Below are 26647 nucleotides of genomic sequence, written 5' to 3'. Positions count from 1 at the left end.
GTTAGTTATCTAGATAATCGCTTTCAATATACATTTTTTGCTAATTGCTACTCATATTACAGTCAAATCAAGTCAAATTTGTTTTTGTTACATATCAATGATTTAACTAAATGTACTCAAAATTTGGAATTTGTATTATATGCAGATGATACAACTTTATTTTACACTCAGTCAGACACTTTAAGTTTAAAAGAAAATTTAGAATGTGAACTGAATAAAGTTGTGACATGGTTCAAAGTGAATAAACTGATTGTTAATTTTGAGAAAACATATTATGTTCCTTTTTATAATAGATCAAATGAAGTGAGTAAAATAGTAGAAAATATTACTCTTATTATTGATTCACAATGTATATGTAAATCTGAAAGTGTTAATTTTTTGGGTATGCATATTGATAGGCATTTACAGTGGAATGCACATGTAAGAAAATAAACGGAAAGATGTTAACTCCGCAAATGCCATGGGTCGTCAGCAGCACACCAGGGATCACCAGTGTTTCGGCCATTTAAGTGCTGTACACCTCCCCCTGGCTGGCCGGTGCTGCGTTGGGATCCCCTTGACAGCACCCCCATGGCATTTCAAAGAAAAAACAAAACAAAACAAAACAAAACATCACAAAACAAGACAGAAAAGAAAAAGCTTGGCATCAATCACCTCTCCTCACTCCCGAAACACTCTCTCTACACCCCCCTATTCCCACCACCCCCCCCCCAAGCCTTCCCTACTATCCATGCAGATCCTGTCTCCGCTGCCCCACAAATTCTCCTGATCCACCTTTCCCCGTCCCTACCACCTATTCCCATCCCTCTGACCCACCTCCTTACCGATCGACCAGCATATCCCCTGCACCCCACCTCCACAGTATGCACCTCCGCTCTCCACCCCCTTTTCTCACACTCCTCCCTCAACTCAGCATACCTATCCAGCTTCCTTTCCCTTGCCTCATCCATCCTTGTCTCCCATGGCACAGTCAGCTCCACCATTGCTAACCTGTGCACAGACCTAGCCACCAGCACCATGTCCGGCCGAAGGGCAGTTACTACCACCTCCTCTGGCACTGTACGGTTTCCCTCATCCACCCGCACCTCCCAATCATCCCCCGCTGCTAAGATTCCCCCACCATCATCCCTCTGACCCTTCCTTCTCACACTGCATCTCACACCCTCCTTCACAAACCGGATACCCCTCACCCTAGGAGGCCCATTCTTTTTCCTTGCCTCCACTGCCACCCTCGCCACCTCCGCCATCTCCTTCAACACCTGGTTATGCCTCCATGTATAGGCCTGTAATAGACCTCTACATGCTGACAAAGTGTGCTCTAGTGAGCCCTTCGCCTTGTTGCAGACCCTGCATCCACCATCCTCCACAATGCCCCATCTCTGGAGATTTACTGGAGACGGCAAAACATCAAAGGTGGAACTGATCATGAAGCGCACAGCTCCAGAGGACATTGACCAAAGGTCATTCCATGACACCTTCCTCTGCTCCACCCCTTCCCATCGGGTCCATGCTCCCTGCACTCCCTGCTGTACAGCCTTGGCAAAGCGGTACTCCTCCTCCTTCTCCTTAACCGCCTCCACCACCAACTCCCTCCTACCCTTCCTGCCTTGCTTGCTGTACCATCTGACACCCTGATGAAACCCGACCCCTTTCCGACCCACCTGAACCGCACCCTGCATCTCCTTCCACTTTGCCATTGCCACTGCCTCGTCCGCAGCCTCCTCCGCCCTCCACTTCCTCCCTGTGCGGATCGGTGGCCTAACTCCTGCTATTACCTGGTCCTTTGACTCCCTCATCATCATCACTAGCCTAACCTTGCCAGCTTTGAACTCCTCCACCACTGACGTCATAGGCAATTGCAACCTGCCTGATCTGCAAAAGAATGCCAGATCTGTAAGCATTCTTGGAACGCCTAACCACTTCCGGTAGTATGAGTTCATCTTCTGCTGCATCCTCTCAACCCTGGACACTGCCACCTCGTACACCTGCAGTTGCCACATGATCCGTGGTAGCAAGCCAAACTGGCAGCACCACACCTTCGCATTCCCAGGGATGAGTGTCCTGTCCACCCTCTTCAACCACTCCACCACTTTCTCATAGATCTGAACTCCTCGGTGCCTGTCATTCAACTTGCACTCATACCACAGCCCAAGGCTCTTTACTCCCTGCTCAGTGACCTGAGGGATATCTTCTCCCCCAATCTGAAATCTCCTTGCGACCACCTTCCCCTTCCGCACTGACACTGAGCGGCTCTTCTTGGCCTTGAACTTCATCCGTGTCCAGGCCACCAACTCCTCCAACCTATGGAGGCCATCTTTGACCTGGGTCTCGTTGCCAGACACGATTGTGAGATCATCCATGAAAGCCCTAATCGACGGCACAACCACATCTGCAGCCAGCATCAACCCTTCAATTCTCAGGGCCACACACCGGGTTAACACTTCCATCCCAAGGACAAACAGCAGCGGCGAGACTGGACACCCCATGGGGATGCCAATTTCTAGCGCTTGCCATTCTGTTGTGTAAGTCTGGGTCGTGAATCTCATCCTGAACTGGCTGTAGTAGCTCTGCACCATCTCCCGGATCACCCTAGGGACCCAGAAAAACTCAAGAGCAAAGCTGAGATACCTGTGAGGAACTGATCCATATGCATTTGCAAGATCCAACCAGATGACATCCACATCCTCCTTCTCACGTTTGCACCTCTGGATTGACTCCCAAATCATCTGGACATGCTCCGTGCACCCAGGGAAACCTGGTATCCCTGCCTTCTGTATAGAGGTGTCCACAAACTTGTTCTTCATGACAAATCCTGACAACCGCCTTGCTAAGACACTAAAGAGGATCTTACCATCCACGTTGAGAAGCGAAATCGGTCTAAACTGGCCAATGCCTTTGGCATCCCTCTCCTTTGGGATATATACCCCTTCTGCCACACACCAGCTGACTGGAACAATCCGCTCCCGCCATAGCACCCTTAGGATCCGCCACAGCACCCTTTGGACACGAGGACAGTACTTGAACAGCTTGTAGGACAAGCCATTCTGCCCAGCTGCACTGCCAGCTCGGGCCTTTTTAACCACGGCTTCAACCTCCCACAACTTCAACTCACTCAAGTCAAAACTGACCTCTGGCTCCTGTGGCCTCAATAGCCCTGCCACCCCAGTAAAAGGCTCCTCTCTCCTCTCATCACAGTATGTGGCCTTCAGATGCCTCTCGAGCTCTTCCTTCGACACCTCCAAACTTCCTAAAACCCCTTCCTCAAACAACCTCTTTGTGAACCTGTGCGGATTCTTATAGAACTCCCTCCTCTCCCTCCTCCTCCTCCTCCTCTTCCTACACTGATATTCGGCCCTCCTAACATCCGCATACCTCTTCTTCAGGTCCTCATACAAACCCTTCAGACTAGCCCTTTCTCCGTCTGCCTGCCTCCACCTACGCCGCAAGCTCTTCTTCTCCGCCCTCAATTGGGCCATCAACCGCTGTCTCCTCGACCCTGACTTTCCAAAATCCCCCTCCACATTCCCCCCACCTCCACTACCCACAGGCTTTATCCCAAACTCTTCTGCACAAGCCCCATAACACAACCCCTCAAACATACGCATCTTCTTTTCAACACTCCCAGCCAATTCCACTTTCAAAACTCCCGCAAGCTTGATGTCAAAAAGCTCCCACTTCTCACTTCTCGCCGGTGGCCATGCAATCGGCTCCTTCCGCTCTAACACAGCATGTAGAGCATGCTGAGGGTCTCCGGCTCTGTGGTCTGAAACCTGACTGGGACCTCCCACTGTCTCACCCAGCTCATTGCTGGTGCAGTCATGCCCTACTGCCACTCTTCCACAGCTCGTTCTTGCTCTGTGAACTGCCACACCTCTCTTCCCCTTGAACCTCCTCCCGCATCCCGCACACACACCCTCTTGATCTTTGTTCATTAGAATATATAGATAATAAAGTTTCAAAGAGTATAGGCATTTTATACAAACTTAAATATTATTTACCTTTATCTATCCTTCTTATTTTGTATAATTCTTTGGTATTACCATATCTTACGTATTGTATCCCAGTTTGGGGCAACTCAACTGTAATCAGTCAAAGATGAATCCATTACTAAAATTACAAAAGAAAGGAGTACGTATATGTACAGGTAGTCATTATCTTGCTCACTCTGCACCACTATTTAAAAAACTGTGTATTTTGAAGATTCATGACTTATATATCATTCATACTGGGTTTACTTACTTCCAAAATTTATTACCTGTTAATATATCAGAGATGTTTAGTATGAACAGTAGTATTCATAATTATAACAGCCGCATATGTAATGATTTTCATTTGTTCAAAGTTGATTCGGCTTACACAAAAAGATCTCTTCGCTTTAGCTTTCCCATTGTTTGGAATTCCATACCAAGTGAGATACAATGTACGTTCATGCTCAAATTTATGATTATTCAAAAAGTCTGTTTAAAAATTTCTCCTGCTCAAATACTGATTATTTAATGTCTCCACCATTTCCTCCAGTTGTTTGTGATATGATGTGTGTTCTGTATTGTGCACGTGTTAATGCAATTTGTTGATTGTGCTATATCATGTTGTATAGAGGACTTTTCCCCCACAAGGCCTCTGAGCCTTCTTTCAAGTTCTCTGTTTATTTCACATTTCACTTCAACTTTAATCAATGGCATAATTTCAGATTGTAAGAAAGAGTTGATTACAGTAAGTGTATTGTATGCATTGTATTTGTTGTATTTTTATTTGAAATGGAAATAAATAAACAAAACGAAACGAAACGAAACGATCATACAGTCATCTTCTACTGTAATTGTAAATAAATATGGAAATGGACTAGTGACTAGTGACTAATGAAATAACAAATACAACTTCAAATGTAACATTACACAATATGTGCTATATGTCTCGTGTATGTGCACTGTGCTGCCAACTTTAAAGATCCTAGGGTCAAGCAGTGCCACAACTGTTGTGTTCTTGAAAAATGCTCCCTCTACCTGGGTGCATAAATGGGTAAAGTCAAAAGTTGAACATTGATGTGTTCCTCCTAAAGAAGCAGCCTTACTGGAAGTGGAAGTGGAGGAAGAGCCCTGAGTATGCATGCTAAATTCCAGAGACCACAGTACAGAAACACGTTGCAGAGGCACAGAGAGAGAAAAAAAATCAAAGAGAACACTGCACTTTGCAGGTTTCTCTTTAATAATGAAAACAGCTAGATCTTTCTACATGTAATGTACCAGTACAATAGTTTTGCGTGTCTCCCTGATGTTCTAAACAAATTTCCTCTCATTGATGTGACTATACATGTTTAATACACTTTCAGCAAACAATGGATGAATTGGCATGGAAGTTAAAGTTGTTAAAATCAATATACCAGTAGATGAAAAAAGGGTCCAGAAGAGAGAAATTCATACCACATAAATACATGATATACGAACATAAGGATATAATTGTGGCAGTATAAAGAGGAGGGAAAACAGATAAAAACTTGAGCCAAAAAGTGAGTATGATGGCAAAGTATGATGGGAGAACAATCCACTTACTCGTCCAGGCTTGGTGGCTATCATACAGCGTAATTTGTCCACATATTGCTGCCATTTGGTCTCACTGACCGCTAGCCATGCTGCCAGCTTGGCCCCATCAATGATTGGACGACTGCTCCTGATCAGATGCTGGATGACATGGTGCATGGAAAGAATCTCTTTGCCATTGTTAGGAAGGATGCGGGCAAAACGGGGCATGAAGTGGTAGAAATGGCATCCATCCTCCTTACCTACAAAAAGTGAGTCCATCACCATACATGTAAAGCTGAACTGAGTGAGATGCTGAGAATTATATCAGTACCATATTACGCTAATCTCATCGGACACACAGATAGCAAAGATTCCTAATACATAAAGTCTACCTACTAGCTTTTAAACACAAGGCATAACAAAGAAGTAAAAAGAAAAAAAATTATTGTATGTATGATTAGCCCAACTATAAATCAAGTTAATTGAACACCAGAACAGCATCTACTCTCTTGACTCTTCTAGGTCTTCTGTTCCAACATTGATGCCACAATGTTGTGTTACTATTCTCAGAGATAAGGCATAACTCAAATGATATTTTGAATAATATTTGATTCACTTTGCAAATTTTGATTTATTTGTAATATCAGAATATTTGAGTTGTCATATCAGAATCTCTAATTTCTTATTCTCCTTGCCCTTCAATGCCTAGATTTTGTCTTTCGAATGTATATATATATAACACAGTGCTTATATAGCGCATATCACTACCGTGGTGTCTCTATGCGCTTTAAGGAGAGGGATGAAGTAGAAAGAAGAAATGCAGTGTACAATATGTGTACCATAAATGCAGAACCAAAATCATTCATAATACTTTTTGAACAGAAATGTCTTGAGAGCAATTTTAAACTTTAACACTGTGGGAGCTTCTTTTATATAACACGGAACAGCGTTCCACAATGTGGGAGCAGCATGGGCAAAAGATCGCTCACCATAAAACTTTGTTGTGATAATAGGACATTGGAGAAAATTTTTCTGAGTTGATCTTAAATGTACATCCTGTATTAAAGCTCTTCCTTCTTTCTTCCTTTTTTTTTTTGGCTTCCTTATATTACAGTATTTTACATGTAAGAAATTTTGTCACATGTAAAAAAGGAAGTAAAAATTCAGTCCAATTATAATATAAAAAAGAATGCAATCACCTTTGTAATCAAAATCCAGTAGCTCCAAAATTTCTTCAAAGAGAAATTCTGAGAAAAGATTCAGACCTTCAACAGTGAAATTCTGCAAAAGACAGGATATATAAGGGATTATTTCTAGGTGTAAACTATGCTCATAATTGTAATTTTAAGTAATTTTCAAGGTATGGAGAAAAAGTGCAATTGCTGGACATAACATGTAAACTCGGCAGACTTTGATACTTTGCATCTAATTACAATTTTCAATGTGATGACATCATCAAATTAAAAAGCAATGATGTTGATTCTACAGGCTATTGTCTAAAGTACAACATATGCAAATTTGGTATAATATTGAGCAAAAATGACTAAGATGCTTGCCAATAAATGTCAGACACAGTAAGTCATGAAATGAAATTCTACTTTTTTATTTTTAACGGGGATGGTATAGCTTTGGTTGAGGAGGGGATTCAGGTTTTGACTTTTATGAAATATTTAGAAACAACTTTATATAAAATATCAAGAGCATACAATTCTACTATTAGGAGTTAAAGATTAATTTGATGATAATCAATTTTGAGATGGATGAGTTATTCAAAAACAAAGTTAAACAAAATGGTTTTAAGAGAAGGAGGGTTCCACCTTTCATGAGGACCTCTTTGTGGGCCATTTCAAAACCAATTTTCATCAAATAAACTTTGAGTTCCTCTTAGAATTACATGCTCTTTCAAATTTCTCGAGAAGTTTCTCATTTTTTCCTCAAAAAAACTTGGAAACCTGAAGCCCCATCTCAACCAAAACTATACTAACCCTTTAAGTTTCAGAGGAAATGGAACAGCCAACTGAGATACAGCTTCCAGATTGAATGTTGTCAAGTCAATGCATGAATGGAAAAAAAAAATCATCTCTCATAGACACAACATGTAAACTCAGCAGGTTTTGAGACTTTCCATTGAATCGCAATTTTCAATATGATTGTGTCATCATATTGAAAAACAATGACGCTGATTCAAAAAACAATTAGGCACTTTTCAATTTGCACATTGACACTGGCGTCACCTTGCTATGATGTATTTTTCATGTACTGCGCATGTGTCAGTGTTGATTCCATCGTTCACCACCCAATTTTCGAACGCGTTCACCCCGGTTATCACTGTCCACCCCAATTCACTCGTGCTGCACTCATGCGGCATTGTCTATGACGTCATATTCTTCTTTTGATAGTTGAAATCGCGCAAAAGATCATGATGACTCTCAGCAAATCAGTGCTCAGTTCACTACTTTTCCTATTTAGTTTGAGTGAATATCAATGGTTTAATTACATGAAAGTTTATGATCTTGATACGTCACAGCAGCACCGCAGACATACAAACTACAGCCTCAGGTACCTAGTCTTTTTGCCTACTTTCACTGTCATGCAATTTGCAACTGCATACCCTAGTCCCACACATACACGTACATGTAATGCTGTACGCAATCACGATTCGGTGCTTGGCACCATTTTGCTACCTTACCATGCATTACGTTTTAAAATCCATGTAATTCATCCCAGGATACTTATTTAGCATCTAGTCAAAGACAAAGTCAGCATTAAAAGTCAAAAACAAGTCACAAAGTCCACATATACCCAAGGCACAGGTAATGCACACACCACGAGACATAACGCCTGAAATCATAAAGTTTTCTCAGCAGCAGGTCAACGTGGGGAGGTGAAATTTGACATATGCCTACGATTGGCATCACAACATTCTCGTTCACCCATTCGAAAGTCCCCAGTGTCAAAAGTACATGCGTACAACACATCCAAATTTCGAGAGTAATGAGCAAAAAAGACCAAGATACCTGCAAATGAGTGTCAAAAACCTTACTTTACGAAATTCAATTCTTCTTTTTTGATTTCAGATGACCAAATGATGACATCATCTAAATGGTCTGAAGTATGGATACTTTGAATGTTATTGCCAATTTATGACCTTTGGGAATATGGAATAAAAACAGAGGGTCCCCTGTCACTTTTAGGAGCTATGGCTAACTAAACAAAGGCATGTTTTTCCATTATATTATCACTTTGATGTGCACATGTATGCGTGACATGATAGCCTGACTGATATGCACTGTGCAAAAAGATCAGGTGACACTTGAACTTTATGTGCACTAAAAATGATACAGGTTATGATATTTACTTACAGAGATATGATTGATCATTTGACATCATGTCAAATCACAAAATGGCACCCAGAGGTGTCGGAACTAGGGTTGGGCATTGGTATAGCAGAGAGTAGATTGGTGGACTGATAAGAAGATATGCTTTCAAGTTTCCGACAAAGTGCTTTGAGTACACCGCATTAGTTTGCGTCTTGGTTCTTGGTTCTTGCTCAATTATGGCACAATAATTTTGAGTTGAGTGGGCATTTAAATGACTATGAAATTTCATGAGAATGATTATAGGGCCAAAGGTACAGACAGTTGAATTGCATTAGTGAAATTCCATCCTGATATTGCTAGAAAGTGAAAGGTAATAATATATCTCTTGTGGAAATGAGTTTAATATAATCAAATGCCAATGAGAAATCTCCTGTCTTTGGTGGTCATAGATGCTGTCATTTTTTTAATGTTGTCTAAGAAAAGCATGTATGCTGTGAATGAGCACTTTACATGAGACGTGCACAGTTCGTCGGTTGCCCTGCAGAAGGGCCTTAGCTTAGGTAAATGTTCCCGGCAGAAAGGCCTTAGCATAAAAGTGAGTGTAGCGTAAAAACTATCAAAGATTATTAATTCAAATTCTGAAGAACAGTGTACAACAATATTGACTAAATGGAGATATATTTCTAGCCCAGAAAATTAAGAACTCCATTTTACAGAGACATTCGAACATCAAAAATGTGATTATCTAAAAAAGTACTTTTTTGTGTGTATAAGGCATCAGGTCAATTGCCCTTCTGCAGGGCAATTGACGAGTTGTATGCCAGAATCATGCAATTATAAAAGTGAACAAATTGAATTTAAATAGAGGTATTGGCTTCAAATGAATGTACATGTATGTTATGGGTGCACAAGATGAATGTTGCAGTGGACTTTGAGGTAGAGTGAAACTTGCTATGATGTAGCTAAAAATCAAACAGAATGTGGGAATGTTTCTTTTCGACAATATGAAAATTGGAAACATGGGGATGACTATGTTCCTGGTTGTTTGAAGGTGAGAGGATGCATTACCTAAGGGAAATGCACCCTCTCACCTATTGACTTCAAATTTGAAATTATTGGATATTTGCAATATTTGTGTACATGAGCATTGTAAATGCTGCCCAAAGGAAATGCATCCTCTCACCTATTGACTTGAAACTTGAAATTATTGGAAACAGTAAAACTGCGATTATAGGCGGATGTGGACATATTGTTCTTTAGGGTATTTTTTAAGAGTTACCAGATTCTGGTAAAAAATAATACAGCAACAGCACAAATTCCTTTGTGGGAGCCACCCAGAAATATTCTTAAGTTCAATGTGAAATTCTAATTTGGAGATGATTAGAATAGTGTGGATGAGAGGGATGAGTTTGAAGGGGCCTGAATATCCATTTAACATTTTTGAGCAGCAGAGAAGGCTCCCGCATAGGAACTCATTAAAAAAAAAATACCTTTTTCGTATTCATACCTATCATGTTTTTGATTAGAAATAGTGCATTCCTGGACATTTAAAAAGTTTTTCTTATGGCAATCTATGGCCCACAGGGTGGCAGGAAAGCAAAAAGCCAACAGTAGGGAGGCCAATGACTTTTGGATTCTTTTATAAAAACCAGACAAGTTTGGTATCACTGGAAAAGTCCTGCCAAGAGAAAGACAATGGTATTAAAATCAGCTAAATCGATACAAAATTGGTGAAGTTACGATCATTTAACTTCAAAATTACATTTACAAATTCTGCTGCAAAATCGGACCCTCTAAAACAAGACTAGCAGTAAAATAAATGATTGGAAAATGATCCTCATACCTCAAGCTTTCATGTGATACCACTTCCATATGGGTTTTCTTAAAGTCCTTCATATCCCATTCCAAATTTTTGTGTACTGACAGATATAATTTCAAAATAACCAGATTTCACTGTCCTCCCTACCAACAGGCATTTATTTTGGGCCCCCTAATTAAGTATTTTAATTTTTAAATTGACATATGTTTCCTGTGAAGTTAAACTTATTATTTTTTTTTAAACCTGAAGAATAATTGGACCTCGTACCATTTATGCCCCCTAACTAAACTGGAGATAATCATATAGTTTGAAGGAACCCCAAAATCCATTTAAAAGTACTATCTGCAGTAATGCTGAAGAAAATACACGTGAATGCAACTCTTTCCCAAGCCTAGCCCAAGCCTTCGCGAGGGAGGTAAACAGTACAAGTGGTGCAGGGCGGCTACAGCTACGACGTGACACAAATTTTTACCTTGAATTTTATTGAAGGCCACACCTACATGTAGTCGTTCTTGGCGATAGGATATCATCTATAAACACTAAATGTAGCACGGTGTGGCAGGGTTAAAAGGGGTCCCATGGGGCCCATTTAAAAACCCAAGTTGGACAGTTGCTTCTTGAGGTTAATGAGTGTGGGGGCATCAACAGCTGATTGTGGAAGCCTGTTCCACTCATTTACTAGGCCTGTACTCTTTGGCTATAAAAGTTTTTCCTGATGTCCAGGCGACTCCTTGCTTTGGCTAGTTTCATGGAATGGCCTCTTGTTCTATGATAACCACGAGTGGCAAGTTCAAAATAGTTCTCAATGTCAGGTTATGAATTGTCAATGACAATGTTTTTGAATATTCTGCCATGTTCTGCATGTTCGATGTTCTGTATGATTGGAGTAGACTTTGTCTCCTCTCTTCTTTTTTCCAAAGTGGTCAGCCTTAGTCTTTCTTCGGTATAACTTTAGAGTGAAGTAGAAATATTAGGCTATTATCATAATGAACATGTTCATTTGGCTTAATCGTGGTTTAGGCCTTGGGTCGCCCTCATTCACCTCGCACACTTAACACTAACACTCGCTTTATTCAGTGTACGCAATGGGTTCCGACTTCAATACACCTCCACTGACTTTGCGTTAGCCATGCTTCACGAAGAAGAGATGATAATACAGTTAGGTCTAGAACCACAGCGGTACAGGTTGAAAGAGTTGAACGCTAACTAGGCAACACGCATGTTTATGTGTGGGACAACAAGCCAGTAGTAGCACACGGCACAAATTGTAAAGGAATGCGTGCGCTCTCACTTTCAGCGAGTGGGGACCTAAACCACGAAACCGCCATTGATTTTGTACTGTATGTGCGACAGTGTGACATTACAAATAATAATAAAAAACTTCAGTTTACAGTTTTATTACAAACACACCAGATTACTTTCATTTCTCACTTCTCATGAACTTTGTCTTTGATGGATGCCTATCAAATGTAACACATGCGATGACGATTAACACGCGATGCATCGATGGCATTCAAGTTGTTCATTTGCGATACAAATCGCCAAAAAATCGCACAAAGTCAAGATATTATTAATCGCCAAAGAATCGCACAAAGGATAATGGTTTATGAATAGCCAATCGCTTATAAGTCACTTATAAATCGCCAATGACGTCATGCAAATCACACCAAATGCTTGAGAAAAATATTATTTGGGATATAACTCGCCAAAAAATCGCACTCGGGATAATGGCTTATAAATAGACAATGGCTTGTACATCGCTTTTAAATTGCCGATAACGTCATCAAATCAGGCCAAGTCGCAACCAGTCATTTCCTTACGAAAGCATTTGCAGTGTTCCGATAGAGTTTTCGACGAATGGGGGCGCCTTCGGCATTCCGGGAACTTTGCGTCTAGATGACAACACAGGTAAGCTAACATTACAAAAAGTTTTGTGTATCTAGATGCTGACATGTTATACGACTAAAATTTTCATGTTAATTGGAAATGGCATGGTTGAGATATTTTATTCACAAAATTTGTGAGAAAGAAAGAATAGGAAGAAGAAAAAATAAACATTCCATACAAACGCAATACATAATATGCTGTTAGCGCATCATCTAACAATCAGAATAAGAAGGGAGGCCTTCAATAATCTGTCTGCTGCAACTGAATTTAGCATTATACTTACTTCAGGCATGGGTTCTGAGAAAAAGTGGAGCGTATACTCGCGGCCAAAGCGGACCACTTTGCATTCTGGCACCTCATCCAGGCTTTGGTGGGCAAAGATGGAGAAACCTTCAAAGATATACTCTCGCTTGTCATAGACAATGACTGTCTGAGTTGTGGTCTGTAAGAGGATGGGGCAGTAGGAAGAATCTTTGTGACATACGATTTCATCTCTGTTGTCCTTTTTGTGTGTAACAAGTAAGTGCCTATAATATATGCACTGTGTAATGTAATTTGTTTTCAGAGGTTACCATCAATATCAAGCAAGAGATGATGGTGGCCTGCATTTCTCAACTGTTTTATTTGAGATTGCCACATTATCATACATGTGTTTTATGGATGTCCTAGTTTATGCTGCTACATGTAATAATGTTCATTTGTTATACTTTATACCTTACAAGTACAAGGTATGTACGTGTAGCAGGAAATACTTCTGCCTCTGAAAATGCAGACTAAAAAGCAAATAAGATACATTCTACAAAGATATACAGGAATGCTGCATGTGGTACAAAATACATAATTACCGGTAATTGAATAATATAATAAATTTAATAAAATAATGCATTTTATTTCATAATTTTACATCACCTGAATGTCGGGGAGGGGGGTTCTCAAATGTCTCCCTAATACAAGAAAAATCTAAAAAGTTCTAAGAGGCATTGTTTTTTCCTATGAATTTGAGGACAGGAGTGATGTTGCCTATAAACTTTACAGGATCTTCATCTTTTTAACATGATATTTCTTAGTTTACGTAACAAAATAATAATCATCAGAGCTGCTCATAGTCTTTATGGGGGGGGGGAATAAACTTAACTGCAAACTAGTGTAACATGTTCCTAGAGAATCTTACCAAGAAGTTTGCTGTTGGAGAGACAGTGACTCGATAGTGGTGGAGCCGAGAGGCATTGTTAGAGTGTGGGTCACAGCAAAGTATTGGCCCCTCCCCTGGGTAAATGTTGTGGGTAATCCCTGTCTTCTGCTGCTTCAAACTGCACTTACACAGGGGACCGTCATTCATCTATAGAAACAAGAGTAAACCACTTGTCCATGACTCTTTAGTCAAACGGCATGAATGAAAAACTTGCAAACATTAAGTACCCCAGAAACTGTCAACATTATTTCATTCTCATGGGTTCGTATTTAAGAGATAAACAAACAAAACAAGGCAAGTGCCAAAATGTGTCTCGCCCTTTCGCGTAGAAGATATTGTTTTTCTAACTCCCGGAAGTTTATTGACCCCGCCTATAACCTTTGACCTTGAAGTGACCTTCAACTCCCCAAGGGAACCAGCCAAGTTTGGTCACAAACGGACAAATGGATCAAAAGTTATGAGCCATAATCTAAATGCTCCGTAAAAACGTAACATTGGACCCTTAAAGTTTGTTGACCCCTGTCTGTGACCTTTGACCTTGTGATGGACTTCAGCTCCCCAAGGGACATCTACCATCCAAGTTTGGTCACAAACGGACATAAACATAAAAAGTTATGAGCCATAATTGAAACGCACCACAAAAATTTAACACTGGGCCCTAAAAGTTTGTTGACCCCTGTCTGTGACCTTTGATCTTGTGATGACCTTCAACTCCAAAAGGGACATCCACCATCCAAGTTTGGTCACAAACGGACATATGGATCACAAGTTATGAGCCATAATCAAAACGCACCTTAAAAACTTAAAAGCGCATAGTCCCAGTAGTGTAGAGGGCGCTGTTGATGATACTTCCGATCACCGTTAACATTGATAGGCAGATTGCCAAAGTTGAGCTGTCATCAAGAGTAAGTGCGTAGGTGTTGCAAAGTAACACTGCCTTTGTTGCCTTTTCTGCCCATCACCCAGTCTGTAGTACTAGCCAGGGTGCGTGCATATGTGCTTCTTTATTATGACATCACAAAAGAAGTTCGCTAAAGCTGTCATCCCCCCCAGCCGAATCAGGAGCAGAAATGTGATCGGACCACTGACTACAGTGGATCGGACTTCTTTGGACTCGGGGAAATGGGTCACAGCGTAAGCGCTAAAGAGGAGTCGATATAGGAAACTTGCGCTGTGCGCCCGCGTACGGATTTGACTAAACCACCGGGACCATGTGTCTTTAACATTGGGGCCTAAAAGTTTGTTGACCCCTGTATGTGACCTTTGACCTTGTGGTGATCTTCAACTCCCCAAGGGACATCTACCATCCAAGTTTGGTCACAAACGGACATTAACATCAAAAGTTATGAGCCATAATTGAAACGTGCCATAAAAACTTAACATTGGGCCCTAAAGTTCATTGACCCCTGCCTGATGCAACCTTTGACCTTGAGATGACCTTCATGATTGGTAAAATGTGTAACTTTGTATAACCACTCTTCCCTCCAAGTTTGATTTAAATTGAAGTCCTCAGTAGAGAGTTATTCAAGTTTTTGTAGCGTTACAGATGGACGACGGACGGACAGAAGCCACAGGCGATTCCTTAGTCTCCCTTCACCTATGGTGGGCTCGAAAAAATAGTAGTTTGCTCTCGAAAGATTATTCTTGCATGGTTAATATGGAAGTATTAACACCCTCTTTCATGTATCAGTACCTGTAAAGTCAATATAAAACATGCATTTAAAAAGAATATAGTACAGGCTTTCAGTGTAACATAATCTTGTTTATTCATTCATTTATTTATTTACCTATTTCTTGGTGGGGGATAAAGACGTTACAGTTAGCACAGTCACACATTTGCCATTTGCACATTTGCCTGTACATCAACAGAGACTTAACAAAGTTTTCTTTTTCTTTTCCTTTCTTTTTATCAAGAAATATGGGAATTTCTTTAATTTCCTTCTGATTGCAGTCCGCTTAAAATATGCAGGTCCAATTTTACCTGCAAGATGTCACATCATAAACTTGACTGTGGTGATATACCTTTGTAGAGCTCCACAAATAGACTGAGGTTATTGGCTGTTTAAATATTCCAGTGCTATATAAATTCATACAGTGCAACTACTTGAGGTACAAGGTCTTTCTAGAGGAGCACATTCTTTCAGTGGAGAGTGGTTTGCTAGGTCCAACAAACTTGACTTAGGACCATCCACTACACACAAGTGCAATGGCATGACATGACTGACCTCTCCTGGTTCATTGAACCAAAGGTTTTCTGCCAGTCGCCAGGGGTGATCAGCTCGGTTTTTCATGCAGGCAAAGCGGTAATCAAACTCCTTGTCCTCCTCTCCAGATGACACCTCAGACTCAGAGTCACTCTCACTGCTTTCACTGTCTGAGTGGTGATCTGCAGCAGGTTAAATGATTTGACCAGTCCAACATTACAAACATAGCAAACCACCATAGCATCAACAACTATGACACCCTTTCAGGAATACTACATAGCACATCTTATTACACATTACTGCAGGGAAACATACGTTGTATATGTAAATTTTGAAACAAGCCCCTTTGGACAGCTTTAATGCTTTATGCGCCATGATGTAAACCCTATGTGTTACATTATTCTGAGACAGAAATGCAATCACGCTGTGGGAAAACATAGACTGGTTTTCAAATCTATGTAACTTTTTCTAGATTTTTGATACCTTCAACATGTAATAAGCAAAGTTGGAGAGAATATGCCATGCTTTGCTTTTATGCAAATTGTATAGAAAATCTATGATAGTTTTTCTTCTAAATGACTAGTAGCTACATTATCATAGAGACATGACTTTTGCTCACAAAACAGAGACAGAAACTTAGAATTTATTCACAAATCCAGCAGGGAACACAGCTTGACAGTCCATCACAACATAAAATGCAGGCTACATGTGACAGGTATGGAATCAGAGAAATGCTTTCATTGCATCGTGGCAGCTGGTGATTTATCAATTGGTTAGTGCAGGTTTAAGCATTTGAGTGGAATATGTGAACTTTGCACGCCATCGACTGAGTCGGGCATGTGAACATGGCACATAAAAGAGTTCAGCTGGAACCTAAATAATTTTTCATCTTTGTCAAGTTTGGTATGTTTACACAGGAAATTTTGCACCTCATGAAGATATTCCCACTTTTGTCTACTACATGTAATAACGATCCTAAGCGAGATATCATGTTTAAGATTTGGCAAAAATATGAGTCGTCAAATGATCTACTTTCACTAAGGATATTGGCCTGATTTTGATGACGTCACAAATGGCCTAAGATCTCTGCCAACCAGCTGTGTGCTCTTTAAGGCCAGCTGGCATGCCCCTGGCTTCCTACAGTTTGTGCAGTGTAGCTTGACCCAAATGTATTGCTTAAAAGAAATGGAAGACAGCATTCTCCAGCTGAGCTATGAAGTGGAAACCAACAAAGTGCAGGAACGAGGAGACAATACTGAGTCAAGATCCTTAATTTGGATGGTGGATTACCAACCTGTCCGTTCTCTGTTGACGGGGCAAAAAGAATCTAATTAAGGGGCATTAAAGGCACTCAGAGAATTGCGGAAGGAACAGGTTAACACGGATATGATACTACCTTAGCACCAATTCACGTAAGCATAGGTTGCTGTGAACATATGTAGTTCACTTGTGATGTCACTAAAAAGGCAATATGCTGCAATGAAAGCACTCAGACAGATGCACAGAATGAAGGCTTGTTGTTATTTGAAAGAAAAAAGGAGAGAGAAAAATGGCGCCCTACAAAACAAATAATTTGCCCCAAGAAGGCTCACATTTCTTTCTTTATTCTCTACACGGTAATAGTCCTGCTAGATTCACATCTAGTACGTTCTCAGATTTTGCTAAAGGTATCATTTGCCAATTTTATGATTCTCATGATACTTTAGTCTGATGTATGTTAAGTTTGACACTGAATTACATGCACACACCAGATGAAAAGAAAGAACAAATTTATACTATCTATCTGGATACATGTAACTCACGTGAGTGGACATGCCAGTGAAGTTCTGGCTTCTTCGTCTCTGGCTGTGGCTGGGCAGACCGTACCTTGGGCCCCCTCTCAACGATGTCCTGCCGAAACCGTTTGAGCAAGTCTTTCAGTTTGCTGGCTGCACAAACAGTGCTTCCATTCTGAAAACAGCACAGAATGTAGTAATAGTCACATCTATTTGCTAAAATTTTACACAAAATTGCAGATGGTAGAAGTTTATCAAAATCACACACACACACACACACACACACACACACACACACAAATCAGTGGGGTCTAAGATGTGCATGTTTTCATCGGAGTGATATTGGTCACAACCACATATATTGCGAATTAGCTATGAGGATAACATTTTCAACTCACAACTCTCTGGGCACTACTACTAGTATGTTGTGGACTGATAATTCGGCAACTACAACTCTTTCTAATTAATCATAGCGAGGTTATTGCAATACAGCAAAACTTTGCTGAAAAGGATGCCATTTTTGTATTGGGCTCTCGGTCAAAAAGGGAACTTTGGGAAGATGTGTGTGCACTTTATTGAGACTGGTGAGGTCATGACATCATCACTTTATTTAATTGCAGACATGGTTGCCAATAACATCATACAATGTAGCTGCAAGAAAATATGTTTGACTTGTTTGACATACCTTTATATCTTACAGCCAACTTGAACATGGTGTGGAATCATACTTTACAATTTAAAGGCACAAAGTATTTCATACACAACATATCACACAAATCAATTGAAATTTCAAGGTGAATTTGGAGGAAATTTTAGTCTGTATGTATACACATTCATGATAATTTTACACTTGAAATGAATTTATTACAGATACTTCATCTCATAACAGGTTTATGTCAGCCTTTTGTGTTTGTATCACATGTTTGTGCATGCATTTGCTTTGCTATAGAAATAAAATATACTGTATACGCTGTTATTTTCGTGAATGACGAAGTCATAGACATTTTCGCGAGATGTTGTTTTTTGTGAATCGACGCTGACGCTTACGTTAATGCGCTATTGGCAAAGTGCATGAAGACATGTTAGCAAGTTGTTATATTTGTGATCCAACTGCAAAATTCGCAAAAATTAAACCCTTGTGAAAATGACAGCTTATGCAGTATTAGAGTTTGGCAAGCCCCAAAATGTAAACATGACAGGATTGCCTTCTCGTGTGTAAAAATCTTTTGTGATAAAATGTATTTCACTGAAGAAATTTTTTTATGTTTTCACTTTAAGATGGAGAAAATGACGATTAAGTCAGGAAATTAAATCGTCTCACCACTTGATCAGCTGGAGCTGTGGAGTAGAAATTCTCTCTAGGAGAGCACTGAATCCAGGGTGCATTATCTGCATCCATTCCTTCCTGATCAGAGTCATCCATAGGCTCCAGGGAAGATTCCCGGTCGGGCAGCTGCTCTGCTTCTTCCTTCATCTTGCGCTCCAGGTCATTCCAGCGCTGCGAGGGCTTGCTTGGGTCTGGTGGTGGCCTTCACATGAAGAATATTTGATGTTTGAAACAGGAATGAGGAACAACACAGTCACAATTCATTATAAATTCTTTAACAGAATGACATATGAGGAAGAGAGATTTGCAATAGCACCATGTGCATGGAGTCCTTATTGGCAGCTCTTTGGCAAAAAGAGATTCTAGAAAGAGAAGAGAGAAGGAGGACAGCAACATACAAGTTTGTGTAGGGATGGTGTAAGGAAGGTACACAGTGACAGTCAAAGGGCAGTAGTGAGCTGGAGTTTGTTTCAAATCTTTTTTGAAAGAAATAAGGTCTTGAATAGGGTTGTTTCACATGCCTGAAAATTTCCAATTAGGGGTAGTGTGCAGCTTCTTGGCGTTTCTACCGATTACTCCAAATGTACTTATAATACTGTGCATGCTTTGCTGTAAAGCATGCCGAGCTTGTACACTTTACGCAGGACATTTTGCCCCATCAGTCATGTGCTGCATGTTCGTCACTAATGCTGCTTTCCTAGCTTCCCTTCCAATAGTCTGCAATATCAGGTAATTTTGATGGTGTTCCTTCCAAAAGTTTGTAATCAATGGGAGTCAAAATCTGAACTCATTTCCATCCATGAAGGGGGTGTCTCTAAGAATCTGGAACAAGCATGTGTATGGCTGTAAGTGGGTTGGGGGTGGGGTGGGTGAGTTAAGGTTGAACTGATAGAGATGAGGATTCCCCTGTCAGGCAGCTGCTCCACCATTTCTCCCTATGTCGCTTCCCTCCTTCCCTCTTCTCTTTCTATGGTCTTCTGTTGTTAAACAACAATCCTTTCAAGGACTACACATGCATGCTGTTATCCCAAACCTTTCATTTACACAATCATGCAATTTTTCAAACACAGGAAAATATACATGCATCACATTGTACTTTATGCAAGTGTGATTGTCTGCAGCATTTGAAATATAACTTCTGGCTGTGTATGATTTGTTAGCTCCCCCCATATTTGTTAAGTGAATCATTCATTTACTCTTCAAATCTTGATAATAATCAAGAGTCTTTGAATGGTCCCCTGAATTTGTTAGCATCCTTGACGGATACAATCTTGATCTTAATTCACAGGTCTACCACACAAGACCATTTCTCATCACATACCTTGGTATCTTACATTACTTTACACTGGTCACAAAAAGACATGTACTCACCCACTATGCCTCTTTTCTTCTCTTCTTACAAAGGATTCCCTCACACTTGGAGATCTCTCTCGACGTCTGTCACATCTTGATGGACTACGAGATCTTCTGTGTCTACGGTAACGACTGTGGTCAGATATCCTGTGGTCATCTTGTCTTCTATGAGGACTCCTGCTTCTGGCTGATTTCTCATGTTTGTCTCTGAGGGAAGATATATCAGTACTGTAGATGACATAGTGCCAGCTGTGACTAAAGTTATTTACTACCTTCAGTAATGTACCCTATCAAAGTGTTTAATAGTGCCTCTGTAACCTGCCACACAAATCAATTAATGTGCATGAAATTTCAATTAGAGAGCACGAGTATAATAAACTTACAGGAGTCTTGATTTGTGCTTACTGTAAGTAAGCATACATATTTATTTCTTACCCTGATGGTGATCTTGATCTCCGACCTTCCCTGTGTGAAAGTGCTTCATGTTCTCTCCTAGGATTGCTTGCATTTCCTCTTTCTCTGAATTCTCTGTCTTGTCCTCTTGACTCTGAGTCTCGACGTCTACCTGACGTTTCTTTCACTCGGTCTCTATCTCTATCTCTCTCCCTGCTTCTGTGTCTATCACTGTCTCTGTCTCTGCCTCTATCACTTCTATGTTGTCTGTGTCTTTCATGGTCTCTGGGTGTATCACTAGCTCCATCCAAGAATCTATCATTATCTCTGCCTCTATCTCTGCATGTTTCCTCTTGCCGGCTTCTCAGTCTCTCATCCCTGTTTGAAAAAACAAAAGTCAAATCAGATATCTACTTGTTCATCTGCTATTAGAAATAAAAATATGGAAATTTGTTTGCTCCTTGTCCACTTGCGATCAGTTGCACCTTACAAATAGTGCCTAGTCATTTTAAAATAATGAAGTACACAAATGTGTTTTCTAGCACACCACATCAAACACAATACAAGGCATATCATTTCACTTTATGACACACGACAATAGTTGGGCAATGATTTATAACAATATCACAAATTACCTGTGTTACTAAACATGCATTACCACATAAAATAATATGGGAAAGATGCTGACTGTGTTGCATTATTGCCAGTTGTTACCATCTAAAGTGTCAGATAGAAGGTAATGTAGCAAAGGACAAGATTCTGCCAGTGAGCAGGTCAATATTAAATTACATGTAATATTGACTGGAAGGGAGAATATTTTCATGTCACATTGGCTGCCCTTGAGGGCACATTGTAATTTATTGCTCAAGCTATTACAATGCTGAAATAGCTGAAGGTGAATTACATTATACACAATGGTCCTACAAAAGGCAGTCAATCTGCCCTCCTGAATGGCTGTTCAGTATTAACTAATATTACTTCTGCATTGAATGACAGACTTTATTCCTCAATTTGTCATCTACATTGTATTTCTCCATCACTAAGAAATGCAAACCTTGAAGTGCAAGTGTTCACAAAATATCAGAATGAGAATGTTTGATGTGCATTGTAATGTCACAAGTCAGTCTATGAGACTGTACTTTTTAATGCATTTAACTGGAGGGATCTCTTGTGTAATTTTGTATGACAAGTTAGCATGCTAAACATTATAAATGTGACACAGATGCATTCAAGGGGCTTCTGAACAGTTACATGGTTTTTCACAGAAACATTGCAGTAAAGTGGATGAGGCTCTGTGTCTTTAAGCAGGAGGACCAGGGTTCAAAACCTGTTTGGAATATAATAATCTCAGACAAGAATTTTTGTTTCAACTACAGTCCGACCTCTCCTATCTGGACATGCCGGGACTGGTGCTCACACGAATAAGAGAATTGGCGGGATATGGGAGACTCCATGTGTGAAGTGAAAAATTCTTCCCATTCTCATCGAGAGCCAAACTTGACTCACTGAACCCTTCCACGCCTCCCTGTGATATCACTAATTAATGTGGTTTCTCCTACTAATCATATGTTCCTAACCTTTCTGGTGAGATGGTCCTTCTCTCAAAAGATCCTGGTCTGTTTCTGTCTCCAAGCCCAGGATCTGTCTGCTGGTGATGAGGGTGTGGTTGTGACAGAGAATGGGACACTTCAATTTGAGTACTCTGAGCCGAGAGGTAGGAATGCCCTGCATCAGTTCTACCCATTTGGGGCCCAGCTGAGAGAGGCTGAGCCTGCTGGTGGTGGCGCTCAAACCTCCTTTGTTGAGGTTGGTGAGCCTGGAGACCTGTTCTAGCAGACATCTGAGGACAGAAACTAGAGATATTCTCTCCATGCTGAGGTGACAAAGGAGGCATGTTTATCACATCACATCCCCCACCCTGACGTGGAAACGATCCTTGTGAAGAGAAACCTGTAAATTGAGTGTTTGGGAGTGAAGGTGGATGGGTAAAGGAGTGTTGTGGGGGTGGAGCTGTATGAAATGGAGGCCTTGGTGGATAATTTGGGTGAAATTGCTGGTCATCTCCTTGGATTGGTCGCTGCTCTCTCCAGTTTTCAAAATTCTGAAATTGAAATTTTTATTAAACCATATTATTTGACAAAGAAATGTTATGACTTCACACAATGGGTCTACATGAATCTGTCTGAAATCTATATTAATCAATAAAACCATTTAAAAACTCTCAAGAACTATGTTCAGGACTGAAATGAAAGAGATGGTCATTATACAGTAAATGTGTCTACAGACTAACCTGGTTTGCATGTACAATGCATACTTTATTAGCAAATTAAAGATTAATGCAAGGTCACATGAAGGTCAAATGTCATGGAAAGGTCAAGTACAAATGTGTACTTTTTATGGTAGTGAATGTCATTCATGTGATAAATTTATATTTGTGCCTATGTTCAATATAGTTGCTCTCAGCATAGTTTGATTTGCTCTTGGAGTGCTGTTAAATTTTTGCTTTTTTAAAATAAATAATGAAACAAAGTATGATACAAACAGTAACAAATTCAATGGATGCAAAAAGATAATGAGAATTTAGAATATGAATACTCGCAAAAATATTGTGAGAAACCCACATGGCCAGAAAATTTAGCATATTTGTAGACCACAAACTGAATCAGCAAGAAATTGAAATGATTAAAACTAGTGACCGTATGATGAAATTTCAAAAGTTGATTCAGCTTGAGTTACTTGATATGTATACCAAATTCATCTTGTTTCATCATTCAGTTTCCATGACCAAGTGGGGACCCCCCCTCCCCAACCCCACTCCCTTCTTGGCTGTCTTTCAAAATTGGAAACATTCATTTCTATAGTATATTGATTCAGGGAATATCTCTTTGTTGAACACCCATACACTAGATATGTGACCGTGCATCACAAAACAAACTAGAAATGTCACTATGGCGACTGATGCTTCCGCCATAAGGCATGATTCTCCCAATGTCTTCACAATGTGTGATCCATGACAGTTTCACATAACTGGCAAAATATTGAAATGACAGGTTTGTCAGAAATGTCTTGAACTGGGTTTGCTATAATTTTCTAAGAGTGCAGGTACACATATTTGGGGAATTGAGAATTTTTACTTGAATTCTGACAGACCTTTTTATAAGTTTATGCATTGATTAATTTCCAAGGTATGAAGAAAGAGTGTAATGACGGTACAAAACAGATTTTTAATTTTTTTTATTTTTATTCTCATTTTTATTTTTATTTTTTTTATTTTTTTTTTTTATTTTTTTTTTGGGGGGGGGGGGCATTGAAACCTGGCCTTTGACCCTTAACCTTTGACCTTTGACCTTCTGGCTGGAAGTTTCCCAGAGAATCTCCATTAGGTAATGCATATATTAAGTCTTGAAACTAATAATGCAAACATGCTAGTATATGAGGGAAATAGTAAAATTTTGAGGAGTTGACCTTGACCTTTGACCCCTGAATATTGACCCATGACCCCTAAATTCCCTAGATAATCCCTGCCAGTCAGTACATGCGTGTGTACCAAGTTCCACAAAGATACATTGAACCATTTGCGAGAAAAGTGATATTGCAACATTTTCACCTAACCTTTGACCTTTTGACCTTTGACCTTATGACATGAAACTCTCTCTGGAGAATCTTTACGCAGTAGTACATGTTCACACCAAGTTTCAAGAAAATACCTTTGGGCATTGCATAGATATGGGGGAAATTGCAACATTTGTAGCATTTGACCTTGACCTTTTGACCTTTGACCTCTTGCCAATGTCACTAAAATCTACTCAACTAATTGTCCCATCATACATCATCCTTGGACCAAGTTTGGTGAAAGCTGCTTCATCCAGTTTTGAGTTATCACGTAAACAGATAAATTTTAGGATTTGACCTTGATCTTTGACCTTTGACCTCTGTCCGATATCACTGAAAAACTAATCAAGTAATTGTCCCATCATACATCATCCTCCAACAAAGTTTGGTGAAATTTGCTCCATCCAGTCTTGAGTTATCGCGTAAACGGATACAATTTCATGATTTGACCTTGACCTTTGACCTCTAGCTGATTTCACCCAAAATCTAATCAAATAATTACCCCATCATACTTCATACTTGGACCAAGTTTGGTAAAATTCCAATAAATATTACTCAAGTTATCGCGTAAACGAAAGCGGACAAGCGGACGGACGTACGGACGTACGGACGGACGGACAACCTGAAAACAATAATGCCTCCGGCACCACTTCGTGGCGGAGGCATAACAAAAAGTCACACCCCTTGGTTTTACGTGAGGACTCAAGAAAGGTGAAATGGGTGAACTGAGTCAATTTTGAGTTTTCCACATTTTCTAAAAGAGCTATTCTTCTTCTACATTATTTTTGAGTTTTGGATCATAAATTGAATGGGAAAGTGGGTTTTCAGCAGTTTTTTCTACAACCCCTTTTTTGTTGGGAGTATTGTGATCAGGTTTTTCTTAGAGGCCCCTTTCATTTCTTGAAAATCCTTTGACCCCTCTTCACTTTCAACTCTAATAACATTTGAAAGGATGATGCTACTGCTTTGAAAGTTGACATTTATCATGGTCAGAATGTGAAAACATACCATCCTCAAATTTAGCTTAATATGATAATCCCTTGATTGTTAGTGCTACAGTGGTTAACATCATGTTTTTTGTACCATTCGTGGCACAGGTAGCACAGCTTAATAAAGATTAAGCACTTTAATAGACCCTGTACTTCAGATCCTCTGTTCTCAGTTCACACTTTCCAGAGTGTGTACTTTCTTCCAGTAACAGATTAAGAGAATCCATTTGACTTGAATTATGCATCATTTTAAAGCTTAAAATCTGCTCTTTCAGAATCTGCCCTTAACTAAAAATCCATGTCTGGCGACTTTTGTTTGTTTTGTGGTGCAGGGTCACATATTAAATCATGCTAAAAAATAAACAAAACAAACAAAACAACTCATTAGTCATTGGGAACCCAACAATGATGGCATCATTTGAGGTAAACGAAGATAAACAAAAATTACAGTAAGAAAGGACAGCAAAAAGAAAAAAAAATAGGGGAAAAGAAAAAAGCAAGAAGTAGTTTGAAGAAATCTGAAAATAACAGAGCACTCAAATATTTACTTGAGGTGGGCAAGGCAAGGGTGGATCTTGTTGTGGTACACCAGGAGCATGGTAAGACCCAGGGCCATGATGGCCAAATCTAGGAGCTGGTGGTCCAACACCAGGATGGAATCCATAACGTCCCTGTTGAGGGTTCAGAAGCCGTGGAGGTAAGGGTCCACGGAATCCCGGCCTTGGTGGTGCGTGAGGGTGCATTCTGGCATTTATAACGATAAATACAAGAAATAATTCTTCATCATACCTTGTTCATTAAAAAGATAAATAACTGGCAACATTTTTTTCTCTTTTTTTTTTGGTTTTGTTTGTTGCATAAACTAAGGATAGAAGAAATTGACAAATTCATGTATCAATCATGAAACACTGCTCTTGGTTTACTCCCAAATCAAATAAGCCCCCATTTACATATTCAACATTGTATCCAGTACATGCCAATGAAAACTGCCAATACACTAGAGGAGAATGAAACCACACCAATTCATTAAAAAAAGAAAAAAAAGCAAACTTCTGACTCGGCGAACTTCTTCTGGCCAGTGTCCCCTGTACCTCCTGCAGTCTTTTGGAGTATATTATCAATAGTATCTGTTCAAGCATGGTATACTCTCAGATCACCAACATGCGTTTCATAAAGCAAGATCTTACACAACACAATGAAAAGTGACTGACCATGAGCTGACTAAAAATCTAGTCTATGATAAACTTACACCAGATA

At 39.9% G+C, this 26647-nt stretch overlaps 1 pseudogene; it reads right to left on the bottom strand.

The window, feature by feature from the left end:
* The window catches only part of LOC139714491 (ribonuclease 3-like), a 49325-nt pseudogene extending 23201 nt beyond the window's left edge, over nucleotides 1-26124 (bottom strand).
* Between the last annotated feature and the right edge of the window lie 523 nt (nucleotides 26125-26647).

The sequence above is a fragment of the Diadema antillarum genome, unplaced genomic scaffold, assembly GCF_040938485.1.
Source record: "Diadema antillarum isolate AM-2024a unplaced genomic scaffold, OU_Dant_1.0 seq00002296_RagTag, whole genome shotgun sequence".
In the NCBI taxonomy this organism is placed as follows: domain Eukaryota; kingdom Metazoa; phylum Echinodermata; class Echinoidea; order Diadematoida; family Diadematidae; genus Diadema; species Diadema antillarum.
This window is presented reverse-complemented; position numbering and strand designations above follow the sequence as displayed.